This window comes from Onychomys torridus, chromosome 4, assembly GCF_903995425.1.
Source record: "Onychomys torridus chromosome 4, mOncTor1.1, whole genome shotgun sequence".
NCBI lineage: Eukaryota > Metazoa > Chordata > Mammalia > Rodentia > Cricetidae > Onychomys > Onychomys torridus.
Window position 1 is genome coordinate 89,861,760 of NC_050446.1, and position 19,816 is coordinate 89,881,575.

The 19,816-nt window shown below is 40.0% G+C and overlaps 1 protein-coding gene across 2 annotated transcripts in view; it reads left to right on the forward strand.

Moving 5' to 3' along the window:
• Nucleotides 1-19,816, forward strand: part of Cdin1 (CDAN1 interacting nuclease 1) — a 208,918-nt gene that overhangs the window by 110,957 nt on the left and 78,145 nt on the right. The window lies entirely within an intron of this gene.

Consider the following 19,816-nt stretch of genomic DNA (forward strand, 5'->3'; position numbering starts at 1 on the left):
AGTGTCACTTAAAATACGGATAACAAGCTGTGGTGCATAATATGATATACACACTGGATTTTTATCCTTTTGATGTGGAATTTATGCTTCCTTTTAGACTATAAAAATTAATTTATTCTCAGTCTCTGAAGAAAGTATCCAAACCATATGAAAGATGAAAATGATTTAAATTACAACTGTAGCAAACAGTTTACCTATGAAATTGTGTAACCATCTTGAGGAAATGGAAATCTCCACAATTAAAGGGGTGCAGGTAGGAACAGATATATTAGATACCTGCTGTGTGCTTGGACCTGAAAGTTATTTCAATTAGTCCTTACAAAGAGGTTACGTGTCGGGGGGGGGGGGGGGTGTACATATGTTTAGGAATGTCTATAGTACATGGGTGCATGTGAATATGTGCAGGAGTATATACATATGTGTAAGTGTGGGTATGAAGGACCAAAGTTGGCACTGAATGGTCTTCCAGAGTAACTCACCACTTTATTTATTGAGGCAGGGTTTCTCACGAAGACTAGAGTTCACTGATTCCAGCTTGTCCTGGGGATCTCATCTCTGGGCCACCTCTCCCCCACCCCATGGCTGATATACAGCCAATAATCATGTCTGCCTGTCTCTGACCTAGGTGCTGGGGATCTGAATTCCAGTCCTTACACTTGTGTAGCAATGTTTTTCCATTGAGCCATCTTCCCAGACAGGAAGTTACTTTTATCCCCATTATATAGATAACTAAAAACTGAAACTCAAAGAAAGGAAGTAGTGTGCTTTTCTACTAGTTACCACAGGCCTGTGTTTATCTCTCTCCTCCATCCATTCCATTTCTAACACAAGTCATTGTCATCTGCAATGCAACTGTTGAATCTTTGGTTTTTTATGATTGCATTCTTGTTTTCACACCATGGATTTTCCTCCATGAAAACAAGAGGTGGGTCACGTGGCAGCCTTTCTAGATTAACTGTGCTCCTCTGTCATTGGCCAACAGGAAGAATACAGTAATAAGATGACACATGCCCAGATTATTAAAGAAGGAGATGGTCGCATCTGCAGGCAACAGTGTGGGGTGTGGGTGGGAGGCTATCGAATTTGGCATTATATTGTTACTCAGCTTTACAAAAGGCCAGCAGATCTTGCCCCTGGCAGCTGTGCTGAACTACGCCTACTCTTCGCCATGGTAACAGTGATCATGACAAAATGCTGAATGTAATGGCCTTCTTGATTTTCTTGTGTAATTGTGCGTAGCATCCAAGCTTTACTTTACAGGGATGGAGGAGGGAAGTGCAAAATGTTTTAGAAATCAATGCTGCTTCAGCGTTTCCTGTGTTTTATTCAGCCATTATTCAAATTAGCAGTAATGGGGCAAATTGAATTTTAGATTTTTAGCGATTTTCTGATGAGTTTGAAATAGTAAAGAAAGCATCATTTTTGATCATATAGGGAAAGCAATGACAAGAAAATCAAATCGCCTAAGTTTAGGTTACTGAAGGATTAAAAACAATTGGCCATGCAAATCACTGTGCATTGGGACTATGTTCCCCTCTTTGGTACTGGTCACATCTTTTCTGAAGAACAAATAGAAGTTCAGTTTCCAATAAGAAAGCTCAACTTAAAAGGACAAAATCATGTCGTCATTCTAAAACAACACAGCTGTTGAGTACCTACTATTCACCTCACACCATTCCGAGGCACATCAAATAATCTAGTTACCTCCATGGGCAACCTGTGGGTTACTGACGTTGGCTGAAGGGAACATGAGTAGTTAATAATTTAATACAGTCTCCGTCCAGTTAGGTTGGGTTTTGTTTTGTGTTTATTTTATTTTGTTTTGTTTGACATGGGTTCTTGTAACCTTGGCTGCCCAGAACTCACCACATAAGCCTCAAACTCACAGAGATCCACCTGCCTCTGCCCCCAGAGTGCTAAGACTTATGGTGCACACCACCATGCCCAGCTCCTTCTTTTTTTGTAAGATTTTGTTGCATTTTATTATTTTTATTCAATATTTTATATAAAGTATTACTGTTTTGCGTACCTGAACATATACTTTGAGTGTACACTGGCAAAGCAGCCATAATTTATATAGAACATGTTGCATGATAGGGAAAGTTAGCCTTGATTTTAAATGCTCCTGATCGTTCAGGGAAGACATGCCCTACAGACAGTCACTAGTGTTACCAGATGTTTGCAGGCAACCCAAGAAATACAAATAGTGCCAAAGTGCAAAGTGGAGACCTGAGGCATTTACTTCAGTACAAAAGGTGTGCTTTAGTAACGTGGTAATCTGAATAGATTTACCAGCGGCTCAGAATTTGATCTAAGACAATGTTGGTCATCTGTGAATGTGTGCAATCTGAATATTTTGTGAACATAACACATAGAACAGTTGATAAAGTTCTCAGAAGTAGAAGAAATTCTTTTTAAGAGATTGGCTTTTGGACTAAACTGGTGTGTGTGTGGGGGGGGGTCTCTAGTTAACAAGAAAACGCATGTGAATCTAATTGTCACTTTTTAGGGTAATGATTGGATTTTCATGTAAAAGCATTCAATTTGTATCTTTTTTTTTTTTTTTTTGAGCTGGGGATCGAACCCAGGGCCTTGCGCTTGCTAGGCGAGTGCTCTATCACTGAGCTAAATCCCCAAACCCTCAATTCATATCTTAAGACAATTTTTATAACCTCATTTGCCCACACCAGTAATTGCTAAATTTAGGTTGACGTTTTTATAAAAAATTTCTTTCTTAATACAGTGTGTTTATTTAGCTTTCAGCAGTTTTTGAAAGTTGGTCATTTACTCTGTCTTTTTTAAAACATTTGATTTTCTTGTCTTCCATGATGTCTTTTCTTTTTTGTGTCTCTCCCCTCTATGCCAGAAGCTTCCCTGGTCTTTTTCACTTGTTCCTCTTCCTGGTCTCTGGGTAAAGGGGCCCTAGGACTCAGTACCCACCCTTCTTTTATCTACGTGTATTGCAAGGGTAGTCCCTCAGCTATTTCGTTGACTCATGTGGTACATTGGTTTCTGCTAATGTTGACTCCCAGGTCTAACACTGTCTGAGATGAATTCCTGCCTGTCCTTCATGGTATCTACGAGGTGTCTTAGATTTGACATGCATAAAACTAACCTCTTAATTGTTTTCCTTCAAGCTTGTTATTTTCCTATCCATCCTCAGTTCCACTAGTAGTGCCACAGTTTGACTTAGTTCACAAATCTGAGTTTTACCACAGATCCATTTCACCGTGTCTCAAACTGTATTTATGGCTGTCTCACCTGCTCTTGCCTCAGTACCTGTTAGCATCTCTTGGGCAATTACTCTAGCTTTCAAAACCGATTTGCTCACAGTCCTGTGGTCAGCTTTTCATATCTAAGACTTGGAAAATGTCAATTAAATTGTGTCATTTTCCTGCTCAAAACATTTTAATGCCTTGCTGTCACATTTCAAATAAAATTCCAACTCCTCTCTGGTCCTCAGGGCCCTCTGCATGATCTGCCCCACCCCGCTCCAGCCCAATAGTAGATACACTCACCTCTCCCCTAAGAGCCCTTTTTATTTTTATGATTCCTATCATCCATTTTCTTGATTTTCCTTGAATCTTGTTCCTTGTTTGTACTTCACATCCTACTCTGGTTCATTCTTTTTACCTGGAAGCTTCTTTGCTTGGTTCTCCACTTGACTTTTTTCATGTGACATTCAGAGCTCAGCTCATGTCCCCTCCTTGGAAGGACATCCTTGACCACGCAATCTGTGATGTTAACTCCTCAGTCCTGTCTCCTTACAGGGCTTTAACCCTCCATGAATGAGTGAGTTAGTGAGTGAATGAATGACTGAGTAGAAAGTAGTGGAAAACTGTTGCGTAAAACTCTTCAAGAGCACACTCCATTCTGTACTGTTATTTTGAAATGTCTTCTCTCTCTCATTGCTTTGATATCAAACTTTAGCAATTTGTCTTGTCTTAATTCACCTTTAAAAGACTTCAGTTCTGTCTGAAGAACATTTGCTGCTTTTCCAATCCCTGTTTTGGTATGAGCCTTGACTAATTCCTCAACATGCTCCCTTCTGCCTCTCTCTAGTCAAATAGCTAGCTGCTGAGAAGAAGCATTGGGTCTGTAATACAACCACAAACAGTGGAGTGCTACCAGAAAACATTTCTTCATGAAACCAACACTCAGAAGCCTTCTCCCCCCTTCCTGTCATTGTGAAGTGAGTTCTTTGACAATTTGGCTTGCAATATTCAGTCTGCTTTCATATTCAGATGGCAGATAGAGGAGGAAAGGAAATCTGCAGTTGAAGTCCAGATTCTATGCTTGCTTCTAACATACTGCCCATCAAAGGAGCAGGAGAATGCAAAACCTAACAAAGAGAGACCCACATGTGATGATGACCAGTGTCCAACAACTGCTGATTAAGAGCATGGCACTGACACATGTCTGGGCCTTCTGCTATTCTTGGTATCTTCAGGCACATTGTCATCAGGAGCATCAGTTTTAAAGGTGCACTTTATAGGTAAGCTTTTCAGAGACCGTCTTAGCTGATGGCTAGAAATGATGAGGTTCTGTGTACTTGAACTTGATTTTCAGAGTCATCATTCTTGAAGTTATGGAAGGAATGTTGGGCTTGAGTCTAGGTTATGCTGGTCTCATGCCTGGAAAGAGCTTGCTTACCTCCAGAACTCCTTGTTTTCCCCTCAAGAGAATGGAATTAATAATGCTGTTCTCACACTGTTACTGTCAGCTATTTAATACCTGCAAAGCACTTTCATACCTGCTGGCAGTCAACAGATATTAAGCCTCCTCTGTCTTTGTCCTGTGTGTCACTGTCTGGTGGAATTTAAAGATATTCGCACCAGACAGTTTGATTCGCCTTCTTTGACAGATAAACGCCTTAGGTAACTTTAGTACGCAGCTTGGTTGACTTCAGAAGGACACATGTCTGTATTCTGCTGATGGTTCCATAACAGTTATCAAACATTATAATTAGTGTTTGCTTGCCACCCTCTTCAAGTCAATGCTATCTGGTTGTTTTATCTATCTTTAAATGCTCAGAGATTGGCAGAATGCCTGTCACACAGTAGGTGATCAGTGGATAGTTATTCATTGCATGACTGTGTGATGGATATACTCATACTCAATAGGCAACAATAATTTAAATCAACTGTTAAGGATTATATGAAACATAGTGACATTAAACCATAATTGATTCATTTTTTTTCTTGAGAATGCTGTCCTCAGGACAGTGGAAAATGTCTCAATATTCTAAAACATTTTTATATACTTTATAGATGAACAAGCTTTTACAGCCCTATTTCAGAGAAGTATCATAACTATTTTATATGATTTTAAAGTAGGCAATGAAAGGTAACCACATGGCAAATGCATTTGGTAAAGTTTATCAGATAAATATTTATAGTTGTTTGTTTTGTTTTGTTGAAAGATCTTACTCTGTAGCCCAGGCTGGTCTTGCGCTCATGGTAATCCCCCGTCTCTGCTCCTTAAGTGCTGAGATTGCAGTTGTGGTTCTTCTCACCCAGCTTTAAATTAATTACTTCTTTTCTCAAAATTTTTGACTTCTCTGAATTGTAATTTGACATGGAATACCTTGAAAACCTAGTAGAGAATAATCAGTAGTTTCTTTGGAGATGCAAAAAAATAAGAGAGATCAAGGGCAGGTAATGAATGGAAGCCTCATTCCTGCATGTCCACATTTCAATTATCCATCAAGTCAACAGACCTGAAATAACATATTCTATTGTCCTGGAAGATTTGCAAGTTGAAATTTATGTTAAGAATTCTCATACTCCTTGTAGTCCCAGGCTGTTTGTAACAGTACAAGTACGGGTGGCCCCTCTACCCTGTCTTATCCCTCTTTCCACTTCACCTGAAAGTTGTCAATCATAACCCAACCTGCACAGCCATACCCCATGCACATTCCTGAAAAACCCTTGCCCTCAGGCAGAGGTGTACACTCCAGTGGTTAACCCTGGGAGGAGTATCTTAGCTCTCTAGCATATTTTGATGTCCTTGCAATGTAGAGTACCACCTAAAAGGGATTGGGAGACAGAGGCCAGGTTCCTTTGGCCATATAGAATACTCACTGTGTGAGCTCGATGCACACTGAATGGGACCAGAGCATCTTTTTAGCTTATGTTCCTGGCATGGACCCATCTTGACTGGGTCTGAGAGACCAAAGGAAGGAATTCGTACATCTCCCGAAGCCCTTTTGTGCACTGACATTAAGGTATGTGGAGATGAGCACCAAAGGAAATAGGACCCTAATCACATTGTTGTACTTCTACAGAGATTAAGAGCCAGGTTCCATCTGTCAGAGTTTTGAGTGTTTGGCTCCAGAGAGTCTACTCTCCTACAGGCAATGCTTAGCTAATACCTTCTGCCACAGAAATTGATTTGAGTTCATTTCTTCCCTCCCAGGGCTTTTTAAAGATCAGTTATTTGTTCAATGGTCTGGTGATTGCTTTCTCTGGTCAGCGATAACCTGAGAGAAGGCATTTGGAACAAGGCTGCCAGGCAGTTAGAGGTAAAGAAGGTATGTTTCAGAGGATGGCCAAAGTTTTTCTTGTATTAAGATACTTTCAGGAAGCCTGCAATTAGTCAAATCACAGATTTCCAGTTATTTCGGTCTTGTTAAAAGCAAGGCTGATCACATCTGTCGTAAGTTGGAGTTTGGGCCTCCGCAATAGAAGCCCTGCAAACCTTCAATTACGGCAGCCTCAGAAGGCGCTGCCACAGTACACTAACAAACAGTCATCAGCAGCCAGAGACAGATTGACTTATAATTAGCCAATGTACTGGAGAGGACTTCTGTGAAGGTAAAATATAATAATTTGCCTTTCCATCTCTCATAGTGGAATTGCTTCTGAGATATTGACGTCCCATTGTTCAACAAATACTGGACACTGTTATTAGCTAGAGCAACCTCAAAATATTTGATAAAGATGAGGAAAGTGTTTTCTGTGTACTTAGTTCCTTCATGAGAATGTTTTCTCAGAACAGTCAAACCATTTCATCTGCACCTGGAATGCAAATCACAAGGCTTTCCCCAGCAAGGAGTTTGCACAGTGCACCATCGTTCATGGTTTGCAATGATGACTTTAGAAGCAGAGCTGAGCAGAGAAATAGAAATGTAGTCTTGGTTGTTGCGAGATTGGGAAGAATTTAAACAAAGGATTAAAAGGAAAGAAAACAAGTCTGTTAGGAAATGTCCATGGGTCACAGTTTCTTTACTTCTCTGGGTACCTATGTGTCTGATTGCTACCTTTAAGCATGTTGAAGAGCATTCTGAGGGAGATATGTTGACCAGTTTCACAAATCCAGGGAAGAATGAAGTGTTGACACAGTGGCTCTTCCTCCTGAGCCCACGTAATGGAGTTCTTCTGTGTCATGCAGGGTGCAGAAATGTTATGTCAAACCAAATCCACAAAGAAAGGATTGAGTGGCCATCAGAGAATGCAAACATGCCATCATGATGTGAGCACACAGGCAAGTGAGAGAAAGATGGCAGTCTGCTGATAGAAAGTGACTGCAGTGGAGTTAGAGCCAACAGCCCAGCACAGTTCTGTGCAAAGACCCTGTCTGTCGTGAATTCTAGAAGCATGAAGATCAGGCTGAAATGGTCGTACCCTTCACCTGATGTTCATATCACATGGGAAGAAAGCGTTTTGTCCATATGGATATACACTTTATTCTGGGAGAACTGATTTCATTGCTGTGATTGGGTCTGGGTGTAGCCAGTCTTTCTTTGGACCACCAGCTCCCAAATAATGATACAGAGACTTTTTACTCATTAAGAAAGCTTGGCCTTAGCTTAGGCTTGTTCTCAGCTAGCTCTTAAAACTTAAATTAACTTGTTTATATTAATCTATGTTCTGCCACATGGCTCATTACCTCTACTCAGTACCATAAATTCAACTTCTTCTGTATCTGGCTGGCAAATCTCCTGCACATCAGATTGTTTCCCAGAGTTTCCATCTCTCCCTGGAAGTTCTGCCTATCCTCTTCTGCCTACCTATTGGCTGTTCAGCTCTTTATTAAACCAATCAGAAGGTGCCTTAGGCAGGTGAGGAAGGACAGAGACACATCTTCACACAGTGTACAAAAAGATTATTCCAACATCTGGGCCCTGGGAAATTTATTTTATTTTGAAAAGCTTAGATAGTGTTGCTAGCATTGAAGTACCAGCCTAGCCTTGTTTTTTTTGTTTTTTTGTTTGTTGGTTGGTTGGTTGGTTGGTTGGTTGGTTGGTTTGGTTTTTTGTTTGTTGGTTGGTTGGTTGGTTGGTTGGTTGGTTGGTTTGGTTTTTTGTTTGTTGGGGTTTTTTTGCTTTTTTTTTATTGTGTGTATGTATGAGTATGTGAATGTGAGTACAATGCCCACAGAGGCCAGAGGTGTCAGATGTCAGCTGCCCAATCTGAATGCTAGGAACCAAACTTAGATCTTCTGCAAGAGCAGTGAGTGTTCTGAGCCATTGAGCCATCTCTTTAGCCCACCAAATGGAATCTTAATGGAGGGAGGGGGATCTTACATATTAGGTCACTCTGGTTCCAAGCAGTGAATGTGTTCAAGCAGGGTGTTGTTCCATAGGCATGCCAGCTCTGTCCTTGAGTGGTTGACGAGTGAGGCTTAGTATAGTGAATTGCAGAGACAACACCTAAACCCTGGTCTACCTATGAATTTTATACCTATGCCCTTTTGTTCCACTATGGAGCTTCATCTGAGTCTCGGTGAGAAGTGTTAGATAGATTAATGTGTTGGTTAATGAGTGTACTAAGCTGGAGCTGAAAACCTCTCCCCCACATGAAGCTTGAGGACCCACCTTTGTGTGGATGGACAAAACGAGCCAGGTATCCTGTTTGCTCAAGAGCCTTCTACTATATTCATAATGAATCTGGAGAGTCGCTATAAAAGGCTGTCGTTTGCCCACGTGTCCTGAATACAGTGACCCCTGAATTGTTGGGAGTTCAAAGCCACAGAACCAAGGAGTTGATTTGTATATGATCCAGATGTTAATTTCAGTGATCAGTTTTAAATTCAGGAGACAAGTTGGCTAAAGACTATTTGTTAGGAAATATATATTTTTAAATGTTTAAGTTAAGTAGAGTACCTATTTTATTCTGAATTACAATTTGCTCCAAATAAAAAGCCAATTTTAATAAATAATTTTAAGACAGCTTTTTTTCAGGTATAATTAACATAAAGTACCCATTTATGAAGCATATAGTTGGATGTTTGATGTGTCTATACTCAGAAAAGTATCACATGGTAGATGCTGAGCTTGGCTAGCCCCCTTCAGAGTTCACAGTTCTTTTTCCTAGATATCCCTTTCAGAGATCCCTGGCCAGGCACCACTGCCTGCCTTTCTTAGTATCCATTAGCTTTCGTCTTGTAACTTCTTTCTTTTTGTTTTGTTTCTATTATCCTTCCTTCCTTCCTTTTCTTAACTTTCTTTCTCTTTTTCTTTTTATTTATTTAGTTAGTTTGGGGCTTTGTTTTACTTTATATGTTTTTGAACTTTTTATATTTGCATTTTCTGGTATTTCCTATTAATGGAGCTATTATTCTTTTGTCTGACTTTGAAAAACAAAACAAAAAACAACAACAACAAAAAAAAAACCACAGTATAGTTATTTCAAGATGCACTCCTGTTGCTGAATTGCCAGTAGTTCCTAGAGCACATTCAGTTGCTGTGCCTGTACTAGTATTTGTGCCACTAACCTGTGGGTAGACACTTAGTTTCTAATTCTGGCTATTAACAATAAAAGTATGATAAACAATTAAACAAAAACCTTTATATGACTAAATTGCTCTTAAGTAAATACCTACACATAAAATGGTTGGAGCATACAGTGGCTATATTTTGTTTTATGAAATGATTAATCTGTTGTCCCCAAGGCTTATACCTTTCTCCATTCCCAGTGACCGACTGCTTGCTGTGTATGCTTTCTGTCTTCCCAGTCACTTGATATGCTCAGTCTTTTGCACAGGACTTTCTAATACTTCTATAATCTACCTCACCATGGTATCAGTTGCATTTTTCTGATATTACATTTAGTATTTTTTATATAATTATTTGCCATCAGTTCGTCTTTGGAGACACTGCTGCTTCTTTTGTAATCTGTATGCCTTTGTTTCTTCTTGATTGCTTTATTGTGCTAGCTAGAGTTCCTGCACAACATGATTGATGGGGACACATACATCTCTGCTTTGCTGTAGATTTCAGAAGGAAGTTACTCTACTACTAAGCTGTTAACTCTCAGGTCCTGCAAATATTTCATCACATTGAGGAGGCTCCCTCTTATCCCTGGTTTTCTGGGCTTTTAACTAAATATGGGTGTTGGATATTTTTCAAAACACTGCTATGAAGATGACCATATGTTTCTATGAAGTAGTAAATTATAGTGATTGACTTGGGGGGTGTCAAACCGACCTTGCATTCCTGAGATAAGGGACATTTAGTCAGTAAGCAATAACTTTTTATATAACTTGTGTTTTACTTCACTAATTTTGCAATAGCATTCCTGAGCACTAGAGATGTGGTTTACTTTCCTTTTTAAATCCTTTGTCAAATTTTGATATTTACAGGGTTACCGGTCTTATACTGTAAGTTTCTCTTATAGTGAGTTTCTCTTCTTCAGTTTTCAGAAAACCTTTTAAAGACTTGTAAGTATTGTTAAGTTTCAAATACAGTTGCCCAGCCATCTGGACCTGAGGTATATTGTTGTTCTGTTGTTGAAAAGTTTTCTAACTATGAGGTCAGTGCAGTAGATGTAGGAATTCCGCTTATCTATCTATATTTATTATGTGAACTTAGGACTTTGTCTTTCATAGCACTTGTCTCTTTATCAAGTTGTAGAATGTACCAGAGTAAACTTGCTTAAAACAGTCCATTACTATTTTAATATTTGTCCACTTTTGTTATACTACCTTTGTTAGTTTGGTGGTATTGTGTTCCCCAAAATAGTGTGCATCCTAATAAACTTATCTGGGGTCAGAGACAGAACAGCCACAATATTAAACATAGAGGATAGGCAGTGGTAGCACACGCCTTTAATCCTAGCATTCCAGAGGCAGAAATCCATCTGTTCAAGGATACAGCCAAGCATGGTGACTCACGCCTTTAATCCCAGGGAGTGATGGCAGAAAACAGAAAGGTATATAAGGCGTGAAGACCAGAAACTAGAAGCATTTGGCTGGTTAAGCTTTTATGCTTTGAGCAGCACAGTTCAGCTGAGATTCATTCTGGATGAGGACTCAGAGGCTTCCAGTCTGAGGAAACAGGATCGGCTGAGGAACTGGAGAGGTGAGGTAGCTGTGGCTTGTTCTGCTTTTCTGATCTTCCAGCGTTCACCCCAATACCTGGCTCAGGTTTGTTCTTATTAATCAGACCTGTTAAGATTCCTACTACAGTTAGTCCTGCTGTTGAGCTTTGTATCTTTTTTTTTTCTAGGCCCATCTGCCTAAAAGTTTATTGATTTTTTTTTCCCTCAAAAATGATTTTTTGATCAACTTATTTGTTTACATAATGATGGGTTTTTTTTTCCTCTTTCATTGGATTCTACTCATTTCCTTTATTTCCCTTAATTTCGGCTTCAGTTTGTCTTTCCTGAGTTTTCTGGGATGAAAGATGATATTGGTAGGTCCTCTTTTCACAGCTGTGCTTTCGGTTTTTATTTTTATTCAGATCCATAGATTTTCTACTTTTCTTGCTTCTTTGGTTGTTGTTTTGGCTTGGCTTTGTGAGGCAATATCTTATTATACAGCCAGACTCCCCTAGAACTCAGTATGTATGTAGTTCAGGCTAGCCTACAACTCAGTCCTCCTGCCTGTATATCTGATAAGGACTAGGATTATAAGAAACTTCCACCTTACTGACCTGTTGGCCTTTTTTTTTGGCTCACAAACTATTTTGTTTCCCAATATTTGAAGCCCTCTGTTATTGGCATATAATTTCGTTCAATTGAGCTAGACAGTAAATTTGAACTATTTTATATGTACTGGAATTGGCTTTACTGTTCAGACCACTGTTATCTCTTTTCTGTATCCATTGTAAAAGAAAATGTATTTATGCCTTTCGGTGACGTCTTGTGAATGTCAGATGAGTTTCCATTAGTTGTGAGCATTTTTCAAGTCTTGTATAGTATTCCCTCATCTGGAGTTTGTCGTCCTTGGTTTCCAAGACCCATGGTATGATAGCAGGAAATAGAAAATTTGAGAACTAACCAATACATAAGTTTAATTTTATGCTGCGCTATGTGGCAAGGTAAAAGCTCACCCCATCCTTTCCATCTTGCTCTTGATGTGAACCATTTCCCTTCGTCCAGTGCATGCCTGCTGTGCACCCTACCTAGCCATTAGTTACTGGAAGGCCATCTTGACGGTTAGCTTGACTGTTGAAGTGTCTTGCTTTTTATGTCCAAGGAACCCTTATTTTACTTAGTAATACCCCCACAGTATTAGAGTAATAATGTAAAAGAGGCACCAGGGCAGAAAACAGGAAAGGCTGGCATGTGTGGCAATGCTGCAGGGTGCATATTGGCTCCAGTGCCCTATTCGGTTTCGAGCATCCTGCGTCATGATCCACAATGGGATCAGGGAGATGATGTGTCGTTACATCTCAGCATTTATCAGTACTCTGCTGCAGCAGACTCACTTGCATGTTTGGAGTCCACTGTGTGTACCTTTATTCATGACTTTTCTTGCTGTGACTAACAGAAGCCACTCCAGGGAAGGTTTTGTTTGCACTCAGGTTCAGAGATTCAGTCGATCATAGCAGACGGGGTGTGGAGAACAGCCCCCATCATGGTAGACAGGAAGCAGAGAGAAGCCAGGAAGGGCTTCAGGTAGGACTTGCCCTACAAAGAACCCCACAGTGATCTACTTCTTCCAACCAAGCCCCTCCTTGTGCGATTTCCATCACCTACTGGTAGACCCTTCAGACTGTGAATCCACTAGTGGATCCATCCTTTCAGGAAGTGGAGCCCTTATCTACTCCTCCCCTAGAGATCTGCTTTGCTAATGTCCTGGCATTTCTCAGCCCACTCAAGTGGCCAGTCACAGTTAACGATCTCACCATCTCTGTCCTTCTGGTCCTCCACTCTGTAAACCCTAGGTAGTTGGTTGTTCTTCCCATTCCCTCAGCTACAGTTCCTCAGTTAAGGAGCCACTGGCGTCTCACTCTCTGGAAATTGTCTCTTAAGTAGTAACTAGAGTGAGCAAAGCAATCACCTCTTCTGTTTCTAGTCATTCATGGGTCACCACTCATGTCTCATTCACAGAGAACTATGTATATTCTCCTTCATAGAAGAAGATGATTTCCCAAGTCAACAAGTAATTAGAGTGAGTCAGAGGCTTGCCATTTGCCACCCTTGAGATAAATGAAACCTCTGAATTCCTTCTGTCCACGAATGAAAGCCATCCTCCTGCTGTCCTTGCCCTCTCCCTTACATTCCTTCAGTCTGCTCTTTAAGATTTGTGGGAATTGCGTTCCATTCCGTTTCTCTCCCTCTCCCACCCGAGCCGCTGACACTCAGATGTTTCTTGATTTAGTTCCCCCTTATTTCCTCACACATGGCCTGCAGCTCTACTTGATAACCTCTGCTTGCTTTTCTTCAGTTCCTTTTTCCAGTACCTTCCAGTGTGTAGCTGGCAGCTGTGGTGATGACCACTCCCACTAATTTGAATTTAGTCTTACACCATATATAATATCTCCTTCAAGTGATCATGAATTTAAAAATTCAACATGGACTGCAGAGAAGCCTCGGCAGCTAAGAGTACTTGCTGCTCTTGCAGAGGACCTAAGTTTGGGTCCAACACCCATGCCAGGTGGCTCACAGCCACATGTTATCCACAGGGTCCAATGACTTCTTTTGGCCCTTGAGATCACCTACACACAGATGCACATACACAAGCACACACATTTATACACATAAGTAAAGTAAAATAAATCTTTTAAGAATGCTTCCATTTAAAGCAAAGTCCCTTCATTTAGTAAAGAGAATCGTTTAAGGATTCATAAAATTCATAGCTAATATAAATAAGATTCTATTTTGATCTTCCTTGATGGCTTCAGCTGTGATAATTTAAGGGCACTCTGAATTGATTATGGTTAGGAAAGTGAAGCCATCTTTGTGTGTAACAGGCCACTAGGTAAAACCATATTGACCTCCACAGTAGCGTATAATATTTAGTCAGTCCTCTCACTGCCTTTCATTAAAGGTGAAATGAACACTTTCTTCATCACTAAAAATCCCTCTTGCAACAAATTCTAGCACACAGGTTCATTTGTAATAGCAACATTGATGTGTGATTAAGCTCTGTAGATTTTTATTGAGTTCCTACATAAAGATGATATAGTGTGCATCTTGGACCATACAAAAGTAAGCAAAGTTCAATCTTGTCTTCAAGAGGTTTAATTCAATCTGGTCAGAACACAAAACACACACAAACGTCGTAGAAGTAGCTAATAGTGGACCCTGGCTGCACTCACGTGCTGCTTTGTGTACTTACATGTGTGATTCACTTTAAGCCTCACACTTACCCTGTGATGGAGATGCCCATATTGTATCTACATGTAGTCTAAGGGCGTCGATGGAGAGGGTAAGTACATGGGTCAAAGGCACAGAGAGAACTCAAGGAAACCGTGAAATACAGAAATGCGGTCTGACCAGGTCCTGACTTTTGAATGGATTTTCTTATAGCAGGGCTGAGAGTGGACAGAGGTAAGAAGCTGAAGGTGGAAGACTGTTGTCACCCATGCTGAAATTACCTGCTAGTTTCCCAAGTTATAGTGGCAGCCATGGAAAAAGAAAGGGACTGTATAAGCACCAAGAAATGGTAGCAAGAGAATTTATAGAATTTGGCAAGTATCGTCAGCATCACACATAGCATCAATAAAAATGTTGGATTGAGGGGAGTGAGACAAAGGTAATTTGGGGGTTTTAATGTAGCTGGTAGGGAGAATAATAGTGTTATTAAAGAATTAATAAGTGGAAAATAATGTACATTAGCAGTCACTTAAGTTGAGCTGTTTAGAAATGTCCTGAGGCAACTGCTCTGTGGGAAGGGGTCCTGAGTGATGGGAAGGGACGAGTTGACTTAGGGACAATCTGCAATGGAAACAGTTGTCATTTTTTTCACAGGGGAAGAAATGTTTTTAGTCTAGTGACCATGGAGAGAAAGGACATGAGAGCAACGTGACATCAGTAATAAAGTTTAGGGCACTGATTGGCAGTATTGATGACTTTCAGAGCAGCTAAAATCATTTCTAAACACTTTCCTCCACCTCCGTCTCCCTCATATTTGAACATTTATAAAATCTTTTCAGCCTAGTTGCATTGTATCACACTTTGGGGTAGTTACCCTCCCCTCGCTTCCCACCATGAGTTATGTGCATTTGAAAGTTATACCTAAGTGTACGAACCTGCAGCTTTTAGCAATCACATTTGAAAGCAGCCTTGGGAGTTGCATTTGTCAAGCAGCTAGGAAAACCATTCGTGCATACCCTGCATCCAGGTCTCCATCGCAGACCAAACATGAGGGACTGAAAGGTCATTCTTCTTCCTGCGGTGTGATGGTTTGTTGATGTATTTTGACACGCCAGTGTAATGCTGAAAGGGTCTGACCTTCCTACAACACCCAGGGACTCAGGTTGGGTTGGGATACCTGACACTCGCTGCTTTTCTCTTTCCATTCTCTTCCATCAGAAATAACCTACTCCTCACACGTAGAGTGCTCCTTCCTGTGCAGAAATAGTCAAGAATTTAAAGGGATGTAAATGATCACTTTGGAAATTTCTCTTGCTCTTTTTTTTTTTTTTTTTCCCAGTTACCATAAAGCTAAAAGCCTATCCTGGAACTATTAATGCTTTTAATTAAAAAAATTAAATTAGTTTTTCAAAATGACAAATGTGAATGGAGTGCTAATAGCTAAATCCTAAACAAATGAGGGCTGTGTGCTGGAATACATTTGATAGTTTCTTTCTCTCTGCTATGGAAGCCGGTTTGAGGCCTACCCCCAAAGTGTAAGATTGACGGACACAGGCCAATCCTAGGGAGCTTTTGAAGTAATTACCTTGTAGGTCTATCACATGTTAAAAAGGTAGAGTGGAGTGGAGGCCCAAGCTCTGTCAAAAGAGTGAGGGGGAGCTCTGATTGAATGGATGCCTTCATCATATCATACTTTAATACCATGGTGTTATGAAGGCAGGAAGAAAAATGTTTACTATTAATGAACTTGCAAACCTTAAAAGTAATGAATCCTTTCATTACAGTCCTCAGCTATGCCCAGAGATATTTTTGCTGTCTCCACGTCTGGTCAGTATGAAACAAGTACAGTAATACCCCCCAAGCCTTTAGATTGTACCTTGCAAAGTGTTGGAAGTTTTATGTATTTGTCATAATATTAGGGGAAATACTGTTCACTGTATCAGCATGATTTTCTCCAACTGTGTTAACTGTCTGCTAGATGAAACAAAGATACTTTCATCCATGGTAAGTATTTCAACAGAATAACTAAAATTAGAACTGAAAGTTTGAGGTGTCAAACTGCTTTAATTAGTTTCTTGTTTTTCACAGAAGCACCCTGGCAGCTATCTATTTTGATTGAGCCATTTTTCATTTAATTTTCTCTGTCATTTCAAATGTTTTCGTGTCCCCGGAACCACTGCTCACTACTGACAAGGCATGTTCTCCCTGTTCACCTGATAGAAAAGCTCCAACTTCAATTTTCCTGGTACCTCCTGCTCAGAGCAAAACTCTTGAGTTCATGTGCAAGAGCTGAGAGCCGCATCCTCCTCTACCTGTGCAGGGCTGTGCCCCCGACCCCCAGCAGCCCTTATTCTTCAGGACTGTAGGCAGCTTTTCAACTGACATTTATATCTGACATTGTAGATACACTTCTAGTAGAGAATAGGAATAACTGAACATCTCTTTTCACTCTTCTCTTAGAGGGTTCATTTTACTTAACAGTGCCAAGTTTTCTTGCTGGGAATCAAGAGGCCAATCTTTTCTTTTTCTTTAAGCATTGTCCATCCAATACCCATCTCTCTTCTCACTAATCACTTGAATATTCAGAAAATCCAAGTGAACTATAGTGGAGTCCAGCTTAAGATGAATGTTTTCTAGTAGAAGAAATGATCTTTTAATTACATTTTGTTAGTAATTAAAATCTGCACACTTCTTGCTTCATATTCACCCATAGGTACACAGGCAGAAATTAACCCAACTGTTTATAGCACTGTGACCTTCTGTCTCTCTCTTCTCCTCAGAAAGTAACACCACAAAGGCTGTCACACTGCCAGGTGGCTGGCCTGCTTTTATACATTTTTAGTGGTTTTTTTTTTTTTTTTCATTGTTGTGTGGGGGGGAATTTTTTTATCAATTATTTTTAAAAGCAATAATTCATTACAGTTGATCATAAATGTCAAGAAGCAAAGACCCAGCAGAAGCATTTTGTCACTAATCATGCTGTTTCTCTTCTAATTAGTTCATTTACATTTTACAAATTAAGGGTAAAATCCAGACAGAAGATAACATCATAGCTTTAACTGACCTATATTTGTATCTGCCAAATTTAACTTAATTAGAAATGTGGATGCTGTTTGTTTTATCTGTCAGAAAAGCTCATCTTTTGCTTAAAAAAAAAAAAAAAGAAAAGAAAAGAAAAAGAAGTAGACATACTTTTTTCCCTCCGCATTTATCATCTAAATAATAGTCTTGCCAAGATGGCAGCCTCATAATAAACTCTTTTCAGTGGAGTGATGGGTAATGAAGCTTGCTTGTGAAGGCAGCGAAAAATGTTGTCTGGCCAAATGCATGAATATGATGGCTGGAGAATCAGTGGGCTTTCTCCATCATCAATCTTTTTAGTGGCCTCTTGCACATCTGAATATTTTGATAGATGATCTAATAATTGAGTTATCTATCTTTCTAACTATCAGAGTTGCATGAAAATTATTCTCTCATGTTGCTGAATATTAAATATATTAGGCATCCAGTAAATTTTTCATACAGGGGCCAAAAGGTGAAAGGCTTTTGTTATTCTATAAATACCTCTTAATATATTGAATGTTAAACCTTCTGAAATATTTAGTTGTATGTCTCTCCATGAGAAGTATACATGTGCTTCAAGAAGAGGTTTTGCCTATGTTGAGTAGGACAACTGCTAGTTACTATAGCCAAGGAAAAGTAGAACCTGGTAAATCTGTAGATACACCTCATTTGCGCATAATGGATTACACCTGGACACAGATATGCTATTTGTGTCCCACACCAGTAACACATTGACTGTGCCATGCATTTTCCATATAGGAAACAGTAGATGACATCGGTACTGAAGAGTGACCATATGATTTTGATGTAGCAATCGTATTTACAGGAAGGTCACTTTAACAAAAAGGAAAACAAAGCCACCTGATTATTTTTGGAGGACACAAATAGTTGTCTCCCCTAATGTGGCTTTATACGTGGTATCAGTATGGGAGTGTTGCTTTCTGTTTGTCTTCTGTTTGTCAAACATCTGATCAAAGTGTATCAACAAGTGCACTTCTCTGAGCTCACAAAAGTGGCAAGGAAAATTGGCCAGAAGTAGATGAATTGCAGGTGGGCTTTCCTCCTTCAGACCTCTCCCATCATCCTCCTTTCTTCAAGGTAACCTTGGAGTGAAGACTTCCCAGAACACAATGTGGAAGCAGCACTGCTCTGGAAGAGCAGGCATTTGTTTGCAGGACTGCAGGGCTACCAATCCTGGGCGTCCTGAAAGGCACTCAAATGAGCAGGGCCTTGTAAATTGGATTTCTATTAGGCCTCCCTGATGATGGCTCTTCATCAATGGAATGGGAGAAGGTGCTATCAACAGCCACAGCTCTAAATACCTCTTCTTAATGCTGTTCCCTACCACCCAAAATGATGCCAAATGCTAGAAGTTTTCAGAACTAATTGTGTTTTAAGTTTTCAATATGGACAGTAGGTCTTAAATCCGTTTCAGCTTGGGAAGCACCAAAAGCACAAGTCAACAGCACCGGAGTCGGGAGCAGAATTAGTGACTGTGTCTCCAACCTTCATCACTGTGGCTCCTGGCTGACTGAGACTCACATTTGTGCCGTTTATAAACATGTCAGGTGGAAGCAGGCTGTATTTTTTTTTCTCCATTCATTCTCTGGCTTGAAAATAATTGAAGAGGATAATACCAATTCTGGAAGTCTCTATGGGTTACATCTAAGGAGCTTGTACTTCAACACTTTGATCTTTTCTTGGTTTGGGGAATTTTTGCTTTTGCAATTTGTGCCTGGGGCTGGGGTTGGTATTGTAAGAGCTGTAGCTGTTAAAGGCCTAGACGTCTGCTTGAAATTATACCTTTAAAACAATTTGAAATGTCCACATTGGGCAGCACTGGGGAAGGGGAATAGTCTTTTCTTAATCAAAGGAGCAAACATCTGTGTTCTTTCTAGCCTGTCTTTTGATTAGCTTGGCCTCATCCATCACTGGTCTTTGATATGAACACCAAGAAGTCATGTCCCTTTGTTTTAAATGATAAATATGCCTTTGTCATGAATACTCATAGGCAGCCCAGGATTTACATTTGAATTGTCAAAGTGTAACTGCCGAGCTCCTGTGATGAGTGATATTATTAGTGAAATAAAGAGGTTTTTCATTTGTCATGGCTAGGCCTTAGATGTGTCATTAGGAGGCTACATGGGACCTGGTTCTAGAAAAAGTTGATTCTAGAAAAAGTCTCCCGCACTATTTTTCTAAGATTTGTCATTTGTTGGAAAGAGGCAGTCTGCTGCACGAGGTTGTCTATAAGCATCCTCACTGTC